This window comes from Atractosteus spatula, unplaced genomic scaffold (assembly GCF_055471065.1).
Source record: "Atractosteus spatula isolate fAtrSpa1 unplaced genomic scaffold, fAtrSpa1.hap1 Scaffold_241, whole genome shotgun sequence".
Taxonomy (NCBI): Eukaryota; Metazoa; Chordata; class Actinopteri; order Semionotiformes; family Lepisosteidae; genus Atractosteus; species Atractosteus spatula.
Genome location: NW_028296810.1, coordinates 5,633 through 15,977, shown reverse-complemented (window position 1 = coordinate 15,977; position 10,345 = coordinate 5,633). Strand labels below are relative to the sequence as shown.

General features: G+C 51.6%; 3 non-coding genes across 3 annotated transcripts; 2 read left to right on the top strand and 1 right to left on the bottom strand.

Moving 5' to 3' along the window:
- LOC148808125 (U1 spliceosomal RNA) lies at nt 1-164 on the top strand. The gene has a single exon (XR_016088386.1). It is a non-coding gene; the product is annotated as a U1 spliceosomal RNA (small nuclear RNA).
- Nucleotides 165-2,236: 2,072 nt separating this feature from the next.
- On the top strand, nt 2,237-2,355 carry LOC148808124 (5S ribosomal RNA). The gene has a single exon (XR_016088388.1). It is a non-coding gene; the product is annotated as a 5S ribosomal RNA (ribosomal RNA).
- A 621-nt stretch (nt 2,356-2,976) lies between these two features.
- Nucleotides 2,977-3,147, bottom strand: LOC148808123 (U1 spliceosomal RNA). Its single transcript, XR_016088387.1, has one exon. It is a non-coding gene; the product is annotated as a U1 spliceosomal RNA (small nuclear RNA).
- Nucleotides 3,148-10,345: the final 7,198 nt, after the last annotated feature.

The window sequence follows — 10,345 nt, the reverse complement described above, 5'->3', positions numbered from 1 at the left end:
AATTTTTTTATGAAAAGAAAATAAAGTTCTTAAAAAATCGGTTCACCCAGGGGGAGGCTCGGCCATTGCACTCCGGATCTGCTGACCCCTGCGAATTCCCCAAATGTGGGAATCTCGACTGCATAATTTCTGGTAGTGGGGGACTGCGTTCGCGCTCTCCCCTGATGTGCTTGGTCCAATATCGGATAAGGAAAAGTTACGACACCACGAGCTGCGATAGGATCCCAGTTCGAAAGGAGTCGATGCCACTGCTGGTTCCCGGTTTCTTTTAATTAGAGGTCCGGAGAAGCATTACAAGCTGGTTCCACTACTCCTTCCGGACATTCATTCCCTTTTCAAAGTCAGTCGTTTTGCTGTAGTCTGCATTATTTAGGCTGATTATCGAGGTTAGCCTTTATTTGGTCATGGGAGCCTCGGTACTGTATGCTAATTCTCAAGACAGTTTCACCCGTTTTCTGATTGCTAGGTTCTGTACCAGTGCAGACATGTCAAACAGTGAATGGCTGTACCTCTATTGTATCCGTGCTCAATTTGGGTGGGCAAAACGAGAAAACGAGCGTGCCGTTTCCTACACATCTGCAGTCGCCAATGCGCATTCGCAGCGTGTCCCGGGACGCAATTCGGCCTCATTTGCATAACACCAGACCGGCAGATCGCTACGCAAGCTCGCGTCGTGCGCCTGCCACACACCGAACAAACACCGGAGCCTTTTCAGCAATTTCCAAAAAACGGGCCTGCTCGCCTGCCCACAAGGTTTGTCTCTTAGCCGCTCTCCAGAGCCTGCTGCCTTCTGTGCTGTTCTCTCGGCACCGCTGCAGCGCACACAACTCCTGCAGCGCGGGGAGAAAGTTTCCACGCTCCGCCGCAGGGAAGGCTCGCTCCGTGCGCACACGTCCTTTCAATGCCAGTTCAACAAGTGCTCCGCATTAGCAGCGTCGGGGCTCCGGCGTGTCGCACCTCACCTCACCTTGCACAGCCCCCTCCTTGAATGTCTGGCGCTGGGCATGCCCCGCTCTCCTCCACCTTATCTTATAGCGTGTGACCACTGACAATGGCCACAATGCCGGGGAATGGCACCTGTAAAGTGTTAATTGGGGCACAGGAACAGCCCGTCTCGTCTCGGGGGCCGGCTTCAAAGACAATACAGCAAACACAGGGGGGCGGGGGAAGTAGACGACACGACACATGCAGGTACATTCAGCTCCGGCGGGAACGAGTCATTTGTCGGCCTTTTCAAGTGCTGGTAGCCGAGTAATCCTTTGCTTGTATCGTTTCTCCCCAGTGACTAGATCTCACCCTGCGACTCTCGACTGGGCTCACCCACGGCAGCCCAGCAGGTGTGAGCCTAGCCGGCACCCGGATGGGAGATTCCCCCCGGAAAAGCTCAGGTTGCTGCTGCTCCTGCAAGACGTGTGACTGGGACCAGTAGGGAGCGCTCACCCTGCGGTCTGTGTGGCTTTCTTATGCCCCAGCATCCTGATGGCGACACTCTGCTGCACAAACAGGCGCCGTCCTTCAGGGGAGGCATAAAACCGAGGTCCCGACCCTCCTTGGCCATTAAGAAATCCCAGGGCGTCTCTCAAAATGAGACGCCGCGGGTGTCACTCTGGTGTTAGTGTTCCCCTTTACCAATCAGTCGGGGTCTCCTCCTAATCCCCATCTCATATGTAACAATCAATGACGAGGCCCCCCTGTCCCGCGATATTGTACTTGTCTCCTGGCCGCTGGCTGGCGCCGTGAGATTTAGCACTCGCGCAAGAGATCGGGGGCAGAGAGCGAACGCGGTCTCCCGCCCCCCACAAAGTGTGCGCTCCAGGTTCCCTCTCATTGCTCTGCAACACAGCGGAAAGGCAGCGAGAAGGAGCCTCTTGCTCTGACGCCGCAAGGCCACAAGAGGGCGGAGGCGCCGCGCGCCCGGCCGACGTGTTGGACTGGTGCGCTTTATGTGCTGAAATAAACACGCGACAGCCCAGAAATGTTTTGAGTGCTGTGCATTGGAGGTTTTTGTCTTGTGAAGACTTGCCTTGTGCTCCTCCGAGCAGTTTGTTTGTTCTCCTCCAGTGCGGGAAAAGTCAACACAAGGGAGCACATTCGCCAACATCCAGGTACACAATGCGATTTGGAAAGAAGCTCCTTTCCAAAGAGCTGCACACGAACGATCCTTCAGTCCCGCTCGGGGGGCGCGGAGCCCCAGCCACACACAGCTTCAAGTAGCGAGTCAGGCGCCATGGCTTTCGCTTGCGGCCACACCACCCTGAATCTTCCCGATCTCGTCTGATCTTGGAAGCTAAGCAGGGTTGGGCCTGGTTAGTACTTGGATGGGAGACTGCCTGGGAATACCAGGTGCTGCAAGCTTTTGCTCTCTCGGCCAGCAGGGGTCGCCGTTGGTACCGTAGGTTTTGGGAGGAAAACCTGGAGGATGGAAAGGTGATCTATAGCCTCATCTCTAGAGATGTTTTGTTGCTATGGCATGTGTGTGACCCTTATAAAAAAAACCCATTTGTAAAACGAATATCGAAGCTGCCTCTAAATCTGCAAATGAAGATGAGTCGATAAACCACTTGTTTTTCGTATAACTATACATATATTCATTTATTACTGATTTCATTCGTTGAGCATGGATACAATAGAGGTACAGCCATTCACTGTTTGACATGTCTGCACTGGTACAGAACCTAGCAATCAGAAAACGGGTGAAACTGTCTTGAGAATTAGCATACAGTACCGAGGCTCCCATGACCAAATAAAGGCTAACCTCGATAATCAGCCTAAATAATGCAGACTACAGCAAAATGACTGACTTTGAAAAGGGAATGAATGTCCGGAAGGAATAGCGTAACCAGCTTGAAATGCTTCTCCGGACCTCTAACTAAAAGAAACCGGGAACCAGCAGTGGCATCGACTCCTTTCGAACTGGGATCCTATCGCAGCTCGTGGTGTCATAACTCTTCCGTATCTGATATTGGACCAAGCACATAGGGGAGAGCACGAACGCAGTCCCCCACTACCAGAAATTATGCAGTCGAGATTCCCACATTTCGGGAATTTCGCAGGGGTCAGCACAGCCGGAGTGCAATGGCCGAGCCTCGCTCTGGGTGAACCGATTTCGATTTTTAAGAACTTTATTTTCTTTTCACAAAAAAGTACAGGACATCACAATTTAGAAAGCTTTACATTAATATACATACTTAAAACAGTATATATGATCACATCTCATTACATTTTGACACGGTACCAGTTACATAGCAACAATTTATTTTTTTCTGGTGCAAATCACATTCTTTACTTAAACATGATAATGTTTTTCACAGTTTCTTGAGATATTGACCTATGCTCTCTATTTCCCACAGATTTTCTGCTTCCTCCCTCCCTTCTCTCCACAGATCTCTGAGGTAATAGTTCTCTCGGGTGATGAACAGGGCCAGGCTACCTGCTGCCTTGACTGGGACCTCGATGCCTTTGAACAGCCCCATGTTCCTCACTCTCCACAGGGCGTCTTTCCCACTGTTCACCACGGCCCAGATCCTGTCAAACATGTCAGGAGGAAGTTTGACAGGAGAGATGCCGTTTATGACGAAAGCAGCGGTCAGGGTAAATTGGGGCGAGAGAGCTTGCAACCAATCTTCGAACTGTGCCCAGAAGGCCTTAGCAAAAAAGCAGGACCACAGGAGATGGGTCACAGTCTCCTCCTCGCCGCAGCCCACCCTAACGCAGCGAGGGCTGGGGGTGAGGCCCCTACGGTACAAGAAAGTTCGTACCGGTAAGCACTGGTGGACGACACTCCAGGCTAAATCTCTGTGAATGTTGCACAGAAACTTAGAGGATGTGTGTTTCCACACCTTCCTTGTTTGGGCTGATGTTAAAATGCCCACAGGGGTCTGCCTATTGTTCTGGGGTGCAACGAAATCTTCCAGTTTTTGGACGCTGACATCTCGGAGGGGAATATGGCCAATTGGGTGAGATCTTAGAAAACTTTTAACTGTCCCATAAATTGCAGGGCATGTGTCAGAGAGTGGGACATCCAGCTTGGGTCTGACACCCCACACTCTGAACACCTCCCTACCTATCCAGAGCCTGGAAAAAAAAGTCCAGGTACGCGCTGCAGGTGCTGTTGCAAAGCCTCTCAGCACAGAGGCCAGGAAAATGCACAGCAGCTTCGTAGCAATATCTGGGACAGACTTCCCCCCTGAGGGTAGCGGCCTGTACATTATTTCCCTTCTGAGTCTTTCCTGCTTCCCACCCCATAGAAATTGAAACATCAATCTCCTCAGCACCGCCGCAACACGGTGTGGGATTGGGAAGGTAGAAGCCAGAAGATTCAAGACAGGCAAGAGCTCAGCTTTGATGACCAGCACCTTCCCTGTCATGGTGAGGTCTCGGTCCTTCCATTGCATCAGTTTTTTGTTTAAGATTGGCAATTTGTTCTGCCAATTTACTGTTCCCATCTCTTCTCCAAAATACACCCCCAGGACCTTAATTCACTTCTCTTGCAGCCTGTGATCATGTCCTTCTTTTGGCTCCCTCCAGTTCTGATAAAAAATCTTACTCTTAGATTTGTTAATTTTTGCAGAGAAAGCCAAAGAGAAACGATCACAGCACTGCAGAGCTCTGCTAATTGAGGCATTGTAAGAGAGGAGCAGGGTGACGTCATCCATGTATAGAGATGTCTTTACCTCTCCTCCCCCACTTCCAGGCACTGGTATCCCATTAATGGCCTGATCCTGGCGCAAGGCACAGGCTAAGGGCTCCATAGCCAAAACGAATAACAAGGGGGATAATGAGCAGCCCTGCCTCACCCCTGAACAGACTTCAAAGGGGCGTGATCTATTGCCATTAACCATTACTCTGCTGTTGCTACCTGTGTACAGCAGGTTAATCCACTTTCTCATGATGGGGCCAAACTTCATGTGCTTAAGTACCGATGTTAAGTACTGCCGGTTTAGGCGGTCAAAGGCCTTTTCTAGGTCTACACCTAAAATGCACAGAGGGAGGGAGCGATACTCCGAGTACAGACAGACATCCCTCAACAAGGCCAGGTTGTCGCTCATCAGGAGTCCTGCTATCCCACAAGTCTGTTCTTTCCCTACCAGTGAGGCCACTACATTTTGTAGGCGCAGGAAAAGGGCTTTGGACAGGATCTTAGTGTCCACGCCTAACAGGCTGAGGGGTCTCCAGTTCTTTATGTCATTCTTTGCTCCTTTCTTAAACAAGAGAGAGATAGTGCCTTCTCTTAAGGAGTCAGGCAGCAATTCTGTCTTGTAGCTTTCCTCGAATAGGAGCAGTAGCGGATCCTGATGCAGATCCCAAAAGGTGCAATAAAATTCTTTAGGGAGCCTGTCAGCACCCGGAGTTTTCCCCTTCTGTAAGCTCTCCATAGCCTGTCTCAGCTCTTCTACTGTCAAATCCCTCTCAAGTACTTCCCTATCTTCTTCACTCAAAACGTTTTCTAGCTTTGAGGTGAAAAAAAGAATTTCTTCATCCTTTACCTCTGTAGAGCTGTACAGTCTTGAGTAGAAGGCTTCGGTGCAGGAAAGGATAGCACTCGGCTCTGTTCTCTCTCGTCCCTCCTCATCAACTACACTTTCCATGACAGACTTGGAGCCTACCACTTTCCTGAAAAAGAAGCGAGTACACTTCTCATTTTCTTCTAAGAACTGCACTCTGCTTCTTAACAGCACTCCTCGACTACTTTCTTCGGCTATGCTCCGGATGTCCTTTTTTAAAAGGGTGATATCCTCGAGCACATCGAAGCCACTGTGCAGCATCGTGTAGAGACACTGCAGCTGCCTCTGTTTCCTGGCTAGCACTCCTCTCCGTCTGGCAGCAGCCTTCCTTCCCTCAGCCATGAAAAAGGCCTTTGTCCTCACCTTCACCTCCTCCCACCACTCTCCTACTGACCCGTACAGACACTGCAAGGACAGCCACTGTGATAGTTTCTCCTTGTAGCGGCATACTACCCCCTCGTTCTCTAGCAGCTTTGTGTTGAGTTTCCAGAGGCCTGGGCCAAAGACAGTACCGCCCTGGAGTTCCACTCTACACCCTAAAGCCTGATGATCTGAGAAGAAGACAGGCTGAAGAGTGACCCCAACAACTTTCACTCTCGCTGAGACAAAGCAATAGTCAATTCTGGAGCTGCTATTCCTCCCTGACCATGTATATCCTGCTGTTGTGGGATATATACATCTATATGTGTCTGAGAGTTTAAAGTCTTGAACTAAGTTTTGCAGGGCCAGTGAGCTGGAATCCAATGTTATCGGCCTGCAGTTCCTGTCTTTCCAAAGTTCTAGAAAGTGATCGAAGATCCTGAAGAGTGCTTGAGCTGGTATCGCACTAGGTTGAGCCTAGGGGGTTAAGGCCAAGTAGCAGCTGAGCTGGGTGGGATCCGGCAGCAACGTTCTCTCTCTCTGCTCTCTCCTCTGCCCTCACCCTTTCTCTTGCTCCGCCTCCTTGGCCTCTTGGCTGGGAGTAGGTACTCGTGGCCTGCCCGTGGTGCTTACTTTCTTCCTCGAGACTCGGAAGCACTATCCGCTCCCTCTCTCTCTCTCCTCCTGCGCCTGCACCTAGCTGGGCTTTGCCCACAAGGACAAAAGCCAGGGCTCCCTCGCTGCTCCTTTAGCAGCTAAACCCTCCTCTCCACAGGACCTTGCTCTCTCTCTTTCTCTCCTTTTTTCTTTTTTCTCCTTTCCAGATGGCAGACAAGAAGACACTGATCCGGTTCCACTGGACCAAGAAAACAGAGACAATGCCAACTGCGAAATCCTTTTTCATTACCTTCCTGAGAGGGATCCTGCAGTTAGTGGCCGGAGATCTCTACTGCCTGCAAGACAACAAGACAGAGAGATACATGGAGGCCTACATGGCCACGGACGCCTCATATGAAAAGACAACGAAAATGATCAGAGAAAAAGGTAAGCACCCCGGTTTCTCTGATTTCAGGCTTGAGCCTATGAGGAAGACAAACCAGAGGACCATTACAGTCCTCACATACAACCCCTACGTACCAATGGAACTGGTAACAGCATACCTAGGGAGGTATGTAACTGTGGTGGGCAAACCGACGGAGATCAGGGACAGTTGCGGCGTCTGGTACGGCAAACGCCAGTACCGAGTCCTCCTGAAAGAGGACCCAGAGGGCGTCGATGGTTTCCAGCACCCCCCGGCCCGCTTCAACATCTGAGCCGACAGGGGGTACCTTTACTACCCCAGGATGCCACAAGGAGAACACGTGTGACATCGTCAGATGTCACAACTGTAACAAAGAGGGGCACCTGGCAAAAACCTGCCGGGCAGCCAAAAAGTGCAACGGATGCGGCGCCGAGGGACACCTCCTTCACCAATGCAAGGTAAGCAAACCTTCGTTTGCGCAGGTGGTGGAAGCCGGCCGGCAGAAACCGGTCTCAAGACAAAGGGAGAGAGGTGAGAACAAAGAACCCGCACCTCCCCCGCAGAGAACCGAAACTGCCGAAGCCACACACCCAGCCGCACCAGTGCCACAAGATGGCTGCCAGGACGACGGACAAAATGGCTGACCGGAGAAAGGGCCCTAATAACTCCCAGCAAGAAGGGAAAGAGAAAGCGGGAGAAAAGATGCAGGGCGGATCCACCTTCGGACGGACAAAAGAAAAGAGTGGTAAGGGAGAACCATTTCCTCGTCCTAGAGGAAACGGAACTTTCTTCCCCCGAGGCCCAGGAACAACCGGAGGAGGCAGCCCAGGAAATGGAAACCCTCCCCCCCGAGGCCCAAAGACGACAGGAAGTGACAGCCCAGGAAACAGAACCCCCCTCCCCCGAGGCCCATGAACAACACGAAGAGGCAGCCCAGGAAGTGGAGCCCCCCTCCCCCAAGGCCCAGGAGCAACTGGAGGTCCCCGAAACTCCTGGAGAAAGGGAAGAAAAAAGCCTTCCCGAAGCGGTGGTGGAGAGTATCCTCAAGGAAGACGAGGATTAGTTTGAAGCCGCCCTGGAGCCGGGACTGATGGTAGGGCTGGACCTGTCCAGCATGTTTACCTTTCTGTCCCCAGCGAGACCTGGAGGGAGCCCAGCATATTCCCCCCAGGACCCGAACGAGAGGAGTTACATCTAGGCTAAACAGTGCCCAGATGTAGACTCCCTAGTTTTCCACTGTAAGCACAAAGAGAGGAGGTTCAACTTTCACTTGTTTAATCATGATTGTGAAACTTACCTTTCTAACAACTAACGTGAGAGGGCTAATAGACCCGTTGAAAAGACGGGGAGTCTTTCATGATCTGGCCTCAAAGTCTTTCTCAGTTTGTTTCTTACAGGAGGTCCACCTGAAGGATGAAAGCGACAAGCTGACATTCACCAGGGAATGGACGAAGGGAGAATCATGGTGGAGCGTAGGAGGGGTCCACTCTTCCGGAGTGGGAATCCTCCTCGGAAACCCAGAGATGACGCTGGTTTCCTCCTTCTCGGTGGTGCAGGGCCGGATCCTGGTCGCAGACATCGACTGGAGGGGGCAGAAGTTGAGAGCAATTAACGTCTATGCTCCAACAGAACCCTCTATCCTGAAGGAAGTGTTTGCTGACCTGGCCAGCTGCTGCACCACCAACAGACAGGTGGTGCTCGGCGGGGATTTCAACGTCGACCGGGAGAAGGGGAGCGACGCTAGCTCGGCAGAGCTGGAGTCGCTACTCAAGCAGTTCTCCCTGGTAGACGGTTTCAGACGGTGCCGCCCTAACGACGCCGGAACAACATGGAAAAACTCCCGGGGAGTGTGCAGCCGCCTGGACTACATCTTTCTGCACACAACCTGCTCCCTGGAGTCGGCCACGGTGTCCCCGGAGTGGAATTCCAACCACGAGCGCTTGACGGTGGTGGCTAACACCAACCTGCTGGCATTCGGTCGTGGGTACTGGAAGCTGAACCGGGAGATACTGGAGGAAGACAACTTCAAGGCACTGTTCCGTGAAGACTACGCGAGCTGGGTCGATCTGAGAGACGGCTACAGCTCCATGGTGGAATGGTGGGAGTCGGTGAAAGACAGGACCCGAACCCTGGCGCAGACGTATTGCAGACGGAAGGCGGCCAGGGAGAGGAAGGAAGCTGCACGACTCCAGAGACAACTAGAGGAGGAGTACAGCTCGGCTAACGGGGGAGGAGCCTTCAATTCAGCCCGGGTACGGGACCTGAAGGAGAGGCTCCGCAAACTCAATCAGGTCCGAGGAGCCCAGAAAAAGAGGGTGATCCACGGCTTGAGACAGGGAGATGGAGAGGAAGTGCTGGACGAGAGCGACAAGGTAGAAGCGGCCACCGCTTTCTACATGGAGCTCTTTTCAGAAAAGCAGACGGAGGTGGAGGCAGGCGATGCTTTTCTGGAGGAGCTGAAGGCACGAGTACCGGAGGAGGTGAGGGAGGGTCCGATCGCGGCCTAGGAGCTGAAGGCGGCGCTCTTGTCCATGGAGAATGGCAAGGTGCCAGGGCCGGACGGACTTCCCAAGGAATTCTACACCTGCTTCTGGGACACCCTGGCGGCAGATCTGGTGGAAGTGGCGCAGGAGATCTTCCGCCGGGGGAAACTCGGAGACACCATGAGGGAGGGCATCATCTCCCTGCTCTTCAAGAGCCCTTAGCAGAGACGGTGAGACGGGACCCTGGAGATACCGGGAGGCGTGGGGGAGACCCTGAAGATCTCCCAGTACGCCGACGACACGACGCTGTTCCTGAGGTCGGACAGGGGGTTGAGGAGGGCCCTGCAGGTCATGGAGCAATACTCCAGAGCCAATCATCATAAAAAACACAACTAGTAAACTTCAGTTACAAATTCTAGTAACATGGCAATATATATAGTAATGACAAACACAAACTAATTACATGAACACGCTAATATTTAATTCAAAACCACATTTCGATTCAAATATAAATTTTTAAAATTTACAACTTCTTTATTTCCACGAAAATATTATTAATGTAGCACAAACGCTACTTTCTAATAAAGACAGAATGAAACTGTTTGTTTTGTGTCTACTGGTGATCCTCCTCTCGATACTAATGAAATGTTTAATATGATCCCTCGAGAAAAAAAAGGAATCAATTTCCGCCTGGAATGATTGATGCCCCATCAAACATTTTGTAATATCCCTGGAAGTTTATACAGTAGAATCCTGGTTCGTGGCTTAAATTCAAGGTAAATGAGACCAAGGAAACGAGTTGGAAACTTGATGTCGAAGTGGGATTTAAATCACCCATTTCACATTTTACTTCATTGGGCAGTATGTGCCAGAGAGTAATACCGCAGCATCCCTTCGATAGCTCAGTTGGTAGAGGGGGGGGACTGTAGTGGAATCAGCAGGGAATCCTTAGGTCACTGGTTTGTTTCCAGCTCGAA